Raw genomic sequence first — 11,173 nt, forward strand, 5'->3', positions numbered from 1 at the left:
GGAAATCCAAAGCGATTCACACAAAATGCTGGAGGAACTCAGCAGATCAGGTGGCATCGATGGAAATGAAAAAAAAGTCGACATCTTGGGATGAGACCCTTCTTCAGGACTGAGAAGGAAGGGGGAATAAAAAGATGTGTGGGAGGAGGGGAAGGAAGTTAGCTGGAAGGTGATAGTTGAAGCCAGGTGGGTGGGAAAGGTAGAGGGCTGGAGAGGAAGGAATCTGATAGAGGAGAGTTGACCAAAGGAGCAAGGAAAGGTGGAGGGGACCCAGGGGAAGTAGTAGGTAGATAATAAGAGGTAAAAGGTCAGAATAGAGAATAGAGGAAGGAGGGCAGGGAATTTATAAATGTCTGGCCACCAGAAATATCCTCTCCGTCTGCCACAAGGGGAACTTCACGGTGGCCAAACATTTTAATTTTGATTGCCAGTCTAGCATATCAATCCGTGGCCTCATCTTGTGTCAAGATGAGGCCACTTTTAGGGAGGAGGAACAACACCTTATATTCTGTTCAGGAAGCCTCCTGCCTGAAGGCATGAATATCGATTTCTCCTTCTGGTAAAATAAATACCCCTCCCCTCTTCCTCTACTCTCCACTCTGACTTTCCACCTCTGCTGCCCTGCCTGTTACTTCCACTTGGCTCTCCACCTCCTTCCCTTTCTCCCATGGTCCACTCTCCTCTCCGATCATATTCCTTCTTCTCCAGCCTTTTATCTTTCCCACCCACCTGGCTTCACCTCTCACCTTCCAGCCAGCCTTCCCCTCCCCCCACCTTTTTATTCAGGCTGCTTCCCCCTTTCTTTTCCAGTCCTGAAAATCAACTCTGTGACACCAATCAGTTTTTTTCTGGCTTGCAGTGTTAACTGTTTGTTTATTTCCATAGATGCTGCCTGACTTGCTGCATTCCTCCAGCATTTTGTGTGTGTTGCTATAAAATACTGAAGCAAAGTTCCTGTGAACTTTGAAGCAATTTCCCATACAGTGCTACTGGCTGAGACACTGCCCCTCTTGTCCTTCTCTGCCGTTAAGGGGTTTTATGTTCCCATTAGCTGCCTGGAGAAATTAATGATGTGCCAGTCTTTATTACTCTCAAGGCTGAGACTCTTTTGTCTCTCAGAAAAATTCACACAAATATTTTGCAATCAGACTATTGTTGTGCATAAGAGCAATATAACTATGGGTTTTAAAATGTTTATAGCTTCTTGTTTTTTTCTGAATTGTGTATCTAGAGTATCTCAGATACTCACAGTCAATAGGTGGATATAAATATTAATGAAGAAAAGAAAGATTTTGCTGCCTTTTGTATAATAACACCACTTATATAATAGGAGCACCACTAAGAGTGTCCTGACACGTTGCATCTCCATCTGGTTTGGGAGCAGACGAGCATCAGACAGGAAGCCCCTACATAATACTGTAAGAATGGCTGAGAGGATCTTAGGGGTCTCCCGACCATCCATCAGTGACATTTATCGGGGACTCTGTGTAAGCAGGCCCTTTAGCATTACTAGGGACCCCACCCATCCATTCAGCATCCTTTCTGACTTCCTACCATCAGGCAGGAGACTCCGATGCATAAAAACAAGAATGCTCAGGATGGGAAACAGTTTCTTCCCTCAGGCCATTAGGCTTCTGAACTCCCTGCTACACCTCATTCAAAATGTCACTAGTTAATCTGTATTATACCTTACAATATTTAATTTTTGCTCTTTAGTTCACTTATTGATGTGTAATCCATCTGTAGATTTCATCCTTACTTTCATAAGTTATTGTGTGTTATGTATGTTACAGTGCTTTACACCCTGGTTTGGAGAAACACTGCCTCATTTGACAGTATGCATATATGTAGTTAAATGACAATAAATTTGACTTGACTTGAGCTACCTTCCCAAATTGTTCACTATCCAAAAGGACAACTTGCATATAATGCAAGTCCGAAAATTGTAAATAAAATGTGTAATTCAGCCTTCTGATTTTTTTCTTTGTGCATTATAGATGGATATGGTGCGGGAGCAAATGTTGCTCACCCATTGTGTAAACATTTTTGTTCTTGCACCTTCTGATCTTTAAGATCAACTTGAACTACCAGCAATAAGTGATGGAACCTTGGATTCATTTAGTATTAAAAGACAGGCTCCTAACAGGTCTTCACTCTGTTGCTAAATCAACACGTACAAAAGCTGGATGAACTCAGCAGGTCGGGCAGCATCCTTTGAAAGGAGCAGTCAATGTTTCGGGCCGAGACCCTTCGTCAGGATGCTCCCTGACCTGCTGAGTTAATCCAGCTTTTGTACGTGTTGATTTGACCACACCATCTGCAGTGTACTTTGTATTCACTCTGTTGCTTTTGTTTGTATAGTAATTTTTCAAGGTGTGAATACCACTGGCAAAGCCATACTTAATTGCTCTTCAGAAGGTGCTGTTGAGTTGCAACTTTGAACCTCTGCAACCCTCCTGGCAAAGATATTTTTCATAGACGTGTTTTGAATCTCTGCATTTAGTCCTAGTAATGATGAAGATGGTGGTGTCTCTACCAAAGGTGAAGTATAGTGCTCCTTCCCTCTGCTGGCCTGCAGGTCACCCTTGTGCAAGGTGTAGCACCTGCTTAGAACCCCCAATCATGTGAAGCCATAGGAGCAGGTGGTAGATGCTCCTATGAGCAGCTGCTACATACTGTATCACAAATCCTGGTTATGACACCATTCAGACAATCTCTGAAAAGAATTGATAATGGTTGAGGTCACCCTTCTTGTAAAGATACTGCCCAGAAGGCAATGGCAAACGACTTCTGTAGGAAAATTTGTTAGGAACAATCATGGTTGTGGAAAGACCGTGATTGCCTGCATCATACAACACAGCACATAACAAATGAAGGAATAATGAAGGGACAGAAATTTCAAAGTGAATTTGGTGAGAGACTTCAATACTTTGAAGTGTGTCCAGGAAAATGTCCTGAGTCAATATATTGAGGGTCCTGTTGCTCCCTCAATTGAGGCTCCCTCAATATATTGAGGGAGGATGCAATACCTGACATCTTAGAAATGGGACAGGGCAAGTCACTGAAGTGGCAGTCAGGGAACACTTTAGATCTAGTGACCATAATTCTACTAATTTTAAGATAGTAATGAAGGAGGATAGGACAGGTCCACAAGTTTATTATTATTTAATTTATAAATTAAATAAAGAAATACTTATTAACCTTCAACCATCAGGTTCCCAAACCAGCATGGATAACTTTGTTCACCTCAACACTGAGCTAATTCTACAACCTATGGACTCACTTTCAAGGACTCTACAGCTCATGTTCTCAACATTACTTATTTATTGTTTATCTATCTATTTATTTATTTATTAAGGTATTTATCTATTTACTGACTTACATAGTTTTGTGATCATATTAAATGTGCCAGGTTGGAAGGCTTGCTCCTGCTCCTATATTTTTGTGTTCTTGTGCTACATCAGTGCTTGCCAACCTTTTTTTATGCCCGGGGCTCCAACCATTAACCGAGCAGTCCGTGGATCGCAGTTTGGGAATCCGTGTGCTAGAGCCAAAGCAGCAACCCTACGATCTGTGTTGGGACCATCATTGTAACTACTTTAAGCTTCTAAATGTTGCTAGTTTAAAGTCATATTAGTGCAAAAATACATGTGGCTGGGAATTTTCTCAACCATTTAACATAAATTTATTTCTGTGACCTAATTGAGGAGACACGTTTCTATAAATGTTGCTCACACCTTCATAACGAAATGGGAAATGCAATAGCAAAATTACATATAATAAAGGTTTTGTATTTTCCATTAAATCAATGCAAACATATTTACTGGTTCTTATTAAAAACTTTTATAATTGAAGCTACATATAACAGTACATCATCTGTGGCTCAGTTATGGTAGTATTCTTACACTTAAGTCTGAAGGACGAGATTCAGCCCAGTTCATAAACTTGCGTATACAGAAATCTGCCAACGGGGAGGTGTACTGAAGCAATGTTGTTGTAAAGATGTAGTCTTTTAGAGGATTTGCAAAAGTACAACTGTAAGAATGTGAAGAAAGTCCCAGAATACTCCACTGAAGAACACTAGAGGAATTATTTATGGTATCGTGGCTGATATTTAATCTCAATCAATGCTTCTAAAAATAGATATCACTTTGGTTGTGGGAGCTCTCTGTATATAAAATGACTGTCATGTATCCTACAATACGGTGAATACATAACAAAATCCCTTCGTTGTCTGAGATATTTGCAAATGAATTTAAAGACACAATATAAATCCAATTATCTTAACTGTAAAATTGTACCCCATATAAGAAAGAAATAGGTTTATGCTATTCTTGTGACTAAATTTCCATATGTGTATTTTAAGACTATAAGACAAAGGAACAACCCATTGACCCATTGAGTTTGCTCCACTATTCCACTATTCAGCTTTACACATAGGCTGATTTATTATCCTTCTCAAACCCATTCTCCTTCCTTCTCCCTGTAACCTTTGATGCCCTGATGAATTATGAACCTTTTAACATCGGCTTCAAATATACCCAATGTCTGGGCCTCCACAGCTATCTGTGGCAATGAATTCCACATATTCACCACCCTCTGGCTGAAGAAATTCCTCCTTATCTCTGTTCTAAATGGATGTCCCTCTATTCTGAGGTTGGGCCCTCTAGTCCTAGACTCCTACTCTATAGGAAAGATCCATTCCACATCCACTCTATCAGGGCCTTTCAATATTTGATATGTTTCAATGAGATCCCCCTCATTATTCTAAACTCCTGCAAATACTGGATCAAGACCATCAAACCCTTTAATTCCAAGAATACGTACCAACATATCATCAAACCCTTTAATTGCCAGCATATCTCTTCTTAGGCAAGAGGCCCAAAACTGCTCACAGTACTCCAAAAGTAGCCTGACCAATGTCTTATAAATGCTCAGCAATACATCCTTGCTTTTATATTCGAGTCCTCTCGAAATGGATGCTAAAACTTCCTCACTATCAGCTCAATCTGCAGGTAAATCTTCAGGGAATCCTGCACGAGGACTTTGCACCTCTGATTTTTGAATTAGAAACATAGAAAACATACAACACAATACAGGTCTTTCGGCCCACAAAGCTGTGCCGAACATGTCCTTACCTTAGAACTACCTAGGCTTTACCCATAGCCCCCTATTTTTCTAAGCTCCATGTAGCCATCCAGGAGTCTCTTAAAAGACTCTATCGTAAAATAATTATCTTACCATTTAGGAAATAGCCTACATATTTATTCTTTCTAGCAACGTGCATGAGCCTACGCTATATTCCTTCAATCACTTGTTTGCCCATCCACCTAATCTTCTGCAGACTCCTCAAGACTACTTGCTCCTCCACTTATCTTTGTATCGTCCACAAACTTGGCCATAGAAGTAATCAGTTCCATCATACAAATCATTGACATATAGTACGAAAAGAAGCAATTCCAATACCGACCTCTGCAGCACACCAATAATCACCAGAAAAAGCCCCCTTCGTTCCCACTCTTAGCCTGCGGCCAGTCAGACAATGTTCTTATGCAAGTATCTTTCCTGTAATACCATGGGCTCTTATCTTGTTAAACAGCCTCGTGTATGGTATTTTGTCGAAAGTCTGAAAATCCAAGTAAACAGCATCCACTGGCTCTCCTTTGTCTATCCTGCCTGCTGTTTCCTCAAAGAGTTCCAACAGATCTGTTAGGCAAGATTTTCCTCAAGGAAACTATACTGTCTTTGGTCTATTTCATCATGTGCCTCCAAGTACCCTTAAACCTCATCCTTAATAATGGTCTCCAATAACTTCCTAACCAGTGAAGTCAGACTAACTGGCCTATAATTTCTTTTCTTCTGTCTTGCTCCCTTCGTAAAGAATAGAGTGACATCTGCAGTTTCCCACTCCCCCTGCATGTCAGGAAATGTTGAGGAGGCTTCAGTCAAACACAGAGCAGATGAGATGACTTAATGGTGAGTAGTCACTTTACTAATAAAAATAATAAGCCAAAAGGGGCTACAAAACAAGAGAGAATGGATACTTAACACAACACGGCAACAAGGTAATTGAAGGCTAATAGCAACTGGTGAGGCTGGCTGGTTAGATGGGTGAACAAGGACTATGGATGAGAGCTGGGCTAAATAGGTGATGAGGTGGAAATGAGTGGTAGGTGATTCCTGTTAGTTGGTGGAGTCTGGGTGTGTCTACCTGTGCAACCCTGACAGGCCAGCCACCCTTACAGCAGCACCCAATGGCCCAGGTCAATCCAAATGGGTCCAGTGGAACTCCTCAATGAACGAAGGATCCAAGATGAAACTTGATGACACCTAAGTCCTCTCCACCAGGCTGTACCCTTTCCAGTTGACCAGGTACTGCACACCCTATCTATGATTATGAGAATCCATCAACTGTCAAACCATGTACATTGGATCTCTTTCCACTATACTAGGTTCTGGAGGTGTAGCTCAGGTGGGTTAGGTGGTGCATGGCCAGTGAGCTTGAGTCAGGACACGTGGAAGGTAGGTGTGATCCTGAGGGTTGGTGGCAGCTGGAGACAGTAAGTGACTGCATTCTTATGGTGTGTGGTCTTGATGTGACTGAGGAACCAAGGCAAGAACTTTGGAAAATCAGTGCAGCAGGGGCAGATCTTGAGTGGCCAGACATGGTCTCCAGGCTGGAGTAGTCTGGCTGGGTGCTGCTGATGGTTGGCCTGGTGGCAGTAGGTGTGGTTGTCTTCCAAGCATTCCAGCCGCAGAAAATCAGGGCCCTGGCAGACAGGACGTCCACCACTGATTTGTTCATGGGGAACAATGGGGGTTGGTAGATATGAAGCTCTTCAAAAGGTGAGATATCTTGACAGTTGTGGTGTGTAGAGCAGATACCCCTTCCATTTGGAAGGGTTAAAGGTGGTGAAGCATTGCAAAAACTTCTCCACTTGCTGGCTGGGTCTTTTTGACTGACCATTGATCTGCAGATGATAGGCAGAGAATAAACTCATTGAGGTGTGAAGGCACGCAAGAAGCAGGAGATGAATTGAGGGCCCTGGTCCGATAAAATGTCCTGTGGGAAAGCGTGGAGCTGAACGACAAGTTTGAAATCCAGGTCCGCCATATCAGTGGCTGACGGAAGTTTCAGGAAGACAATGGAGTGGGCTGCCTTCAAGAACCGGTCCACCACTGTCATGATCACTGGGAAGGCGGCAAATCCATGTTGAAATCAATGGTGGTATGGGACCACAGTGTCGATGGACCAGTAGAGGCTTCAGGAGCCTTGAGGGACATTTGTTGGAAGAATTGGACGGGTACATTGAAGGCAAGCAGCAATGAGTATATCTACAATCATGCAGGGCCACTAGAAATGGCACCGCAGAAAATCCAAGGTCCTTCAGATACCTGGATGGCTAGAGAGGGTGTGGATTTGGTCCCCTGAAGTGGCTCAGACCACATGGCTACAGGCATGTATATGTAGATGTCATGTGTGTCGGCCAGAGCAGGCTCTGGTGGACCAGGTGTGTCAGCCAGAGCAAGCACCTGGTGGATCTGATGCTTAAGATCCCCAACGATCGGAGTGAGATTCTGTGATGATGAGGGTCAGTCTCCATTTCAGCTGGGTCAAACAGTCGTGAAAAGGCATCTGCGTGAAATGCTCCTGGAGCTGGGTCAGCAGGAGATGGTGAAGCTGATTTGCTTGGTGACGAGGTTCCTATTGAGCCTGACATCTGTTGGGTTTGCAGGTCTGCTGAAGGGATGTGAGGTTCTGGTGGTCGGTCCAAGTCAGGAACAGCTTAGTGTTTCCTCTCAGCCAATTTCTCCATTCCTCCAAGGCCCATTTAATGGCGTATAGCTCCCTGTTTCCTACTCCATAACAGAGCTATGTAAGGATGAACCTGCATGAAAAGAAGGCACAAAGGTGTCCCTACCCACCCAGCCCTCACTGGGATAGACTTGCCCATGTGCCCATGTCAGGTGCGTCCACCTCTACCACAAAAGATCTGGAGGTGATCAAATGGCAGAGAATGGGAGCCATGGTGAAGTGCTTTTTCGAGATCCTTGAAAGCATGCTCCACGGCGTCAGACCAGGTTACCCGTAAGGTAGGTGATTTGGTGAGGAAGGAGAGAGGTGCGATGATTTGGCTGTGGTTCCTGATGAAATACTGAGATAAGCTAGAGAAACCCAAGATGCACTTTAGCAATTAGAGGGAGTGCAGTCAGGGCTGTTCAACAATGGCACCCATTTTCTCTGGATCCATTGCGATGTCCTGGGGTGAAAGGGTGTAACCCAGGAAGGACATAACGAGGGTGTGAAACTGACATTTTTCTAGATTACAGTACAGCTGGTTTTTGAGGGGATGCTGAAGGACTAAACAGACATCCAGACATGGTCCTGGGGGTTCTTGGGGAAGATGAGAATGTTGTCAAGGTAGACAAACATGTAACATGTCTTGGAGGATCTCATGAATGAAGGGTTAGAATACACTGTACAGTTGGAAAGTCTGAAAGGCAACATGTAGTTTTCGTAGTGGTCAGATGGAGTTATGACCGCTGCATCCCACTTATCCCCGGCGAATATGGATCATGTTGTAAACACTCCACAGATCCAGTTTAATGAAGATCTGGGCTCTGCAGACTGTTTTGAAAGCGCTATCCATCAAGGGGACAATGTAGCATTTCTTAATGGTGATTTTGTTGAGTCCATGGTATTTGATGTAGGAGACCCCCTTCTGTCTTCCAGATAAAGAAAAATTCTGCAGCAGCTAAGGACTGGAACGATCGAATGAAGCTGTGATGTAGTGGTTCAGTGACGTAGTCATAAGACCATAAGACATAGGAACAGAATTAGGCCATTCAGCCCATCGAGTCTGCTCTGTCATTCCATCATGGCTGATCCTGGACCCACTCAACCCCGTACACCGCGGCCTTCTTGCCATAAACTTTGATGTCTTGACCAATCAGGAAACGATCAACTTACGCCTTGGTCTCCACTGTAGTCTGTGGCAGAGCATTCCACAGATTCACTACTCTTTGGCTAAAAAAAAATTCTCCTTACCCCTGTTCTAAGGGGTCACCCCTTAATTTTCAACTGTGCCCTCTGGTTCTGGATACCACACCATATGAAACTCCACATCCACCCTATTAGTCTTTTCAACATTTGGTAGGTTTCAATGAAATCCCCATGCATTCTTCTAAATTCCAGTGAACACAGGACCAAAGCTGCCAAACGCTTCTCACATGTTAACCTCTTCGTTCCCAGAATCATCCAGTTTAACCTCCTCTGGACTCTCTCCAATGACAACACATCTTTTCTGAGTTAAGGGGGCTAAACCTGTTAACTATCCTCTAAGGCTACGTCCACACTAGACCGGATAATTTTGAAAATGCCAGTTTCGCATAAAAACGATAGGCGTCCACACCAAACATTTTTTGAAAATACCTCCGTCCACATTAAAACGGGTATTTGGGTGAATCTCCTCCTACTGGGCATGTGCAGGACACATCTACAGAAAACAAGCGGCATGTTTGGTGTCGAATCTCGCAGTGAAAGAGCACGTTTGTGCAGTTACAGAGTAGAAAAACTTAAAAAGAAATTGCTAAATGACGGACAGCTGTTGGCTCGCGCGCAGAAGGACTTAAAACTAAAATAAAACAGATACTGGAGCGTATGGAGGCAACCGGCAGGGAGTTCACAGACAGTATGACCCAGCTGACGATGAACATTGAAAAACTGACAAACTCTGTTGCATTAATAAAGCACCTTGTTAAATGTATAGAACATGTCTGCATCAGTGTTATCTTGTATTTCTATACAATGTTACAGCAGGCTGTTACACATCTATTGTCAGAGAAGTACTTGCATAAATAGGTAAACCTTCATACAAGCAAGGACAGAAAACAGGGCAAAGTGAGTATACTGATTTATTCAGTAAGTTATGGGTCAAAGTATTTGGTGAGTACATTTCTAACTCTTCTGGCTTCAGTCTCGTTGCCGTCTATTCTGAAATTGTTAGGTTGTATGGGGATTGCGTTCAAGAAAACAACAAAATGTTGCCATCTGTTCCGGCACGTCATGCCGGTGTTTCTAGAAATCTATGGTTACCCCATCCACACTACTCTTGCCCAAGTGGCATTTTCAAATTTACAAACTCTGGAGGGTGTTTTAGAAAAGCTCCATTTTCGGGGGAGGAAAACGCCGTTTCAGTGTGGACGGAGGGTCAAAATGAAGAGAAAAATCTTCGGTTACGGATTTATCCGGTCTAGTGTGGACGTAGCCTAAGTGCGGCCTGACAGTGTCTTATAAAGGCTCAGCATTATCTCCTTGTTTCTATATTCTATTCTCCTTGAAATAAATGCCAACATAGCATTTGCCTTCTTTACCACAGACCCAACCCATAAATTAACCTTCTGGGAGCTTTTCACAAGGACTCCTAAGTCTGTCTGCACTTTGGATGTTTGAACGTTTTCCCCATTTAGATTATAGTCCACACTATTGTTCCTTTTACCAAAATGCACTATCAAACATTTCCCAACACTGTATTCCAATGCCATTTTTTTGCCCATTCATTCATGGCTTGGGTGTCAGGACAGGAGTGGGAGAACAAGGAACCTCAGGGAGGGTTGATGCCCAGGAGGAGGTCGACCATGCAGGTGTGTGGTCCGTAAGGTGGCAGTGTGCTGGCTTCCCTTTTGCTGAAGATGATGGTTAAGTTGTGGTATTCCCGTGGGAGTTTAGTGAGGTTGAGAGTTTCCTCCATATCCATGGATTTACAGGGTGAAGTTGCAGGCAGATGATCCAGTATAGGGGTCTCCAATTCAGTGGTGAACCAGATGACCAGATGAAGTGAGGATCATGAGTGGAGAGTCGGGGTAACCGAAGATGAGAGGAGTGTTGGCTGAGTTGATAAAGAGTAATTGGATGGACTCACTGTCCTCTCTGATGCGCTCAGGTTGTCTGTGTGCTCTGACTGTCCCAGACCCCAAGAGATGCTCATCTGCCGAGATGCAGAAGGGGTGAGAGAAATGCTCGTTAGGGAGTCGAAGTTGCACACAGAGTCCAGTCCAGGAGGCTGCGGGCTGCGCCAAAATCTCCCGGGGCTCCCTGTGCATGTAGAGCTGTCAGGGTGTGGAGGAGGATAGAAAGAATGGGTCAGGTCATGGTGCTAAAATGAGGGACTTG

This window comes from Hemitrygon akajei, chromosome 5 (assembly GCF_048418815.1).
Source record: "Hemitrygon akajei chromosome 5, sHemAka1.3, whole genome shotgun sequence".
Classification (NCBI taxonomy): domain Eukaryota; kingdom Metazoa; phylum Chordata; class Chondrichthyes; order Myliobatiformes; family Dasyatidae; genus Hemitrygon; species Hemitrygon akajei.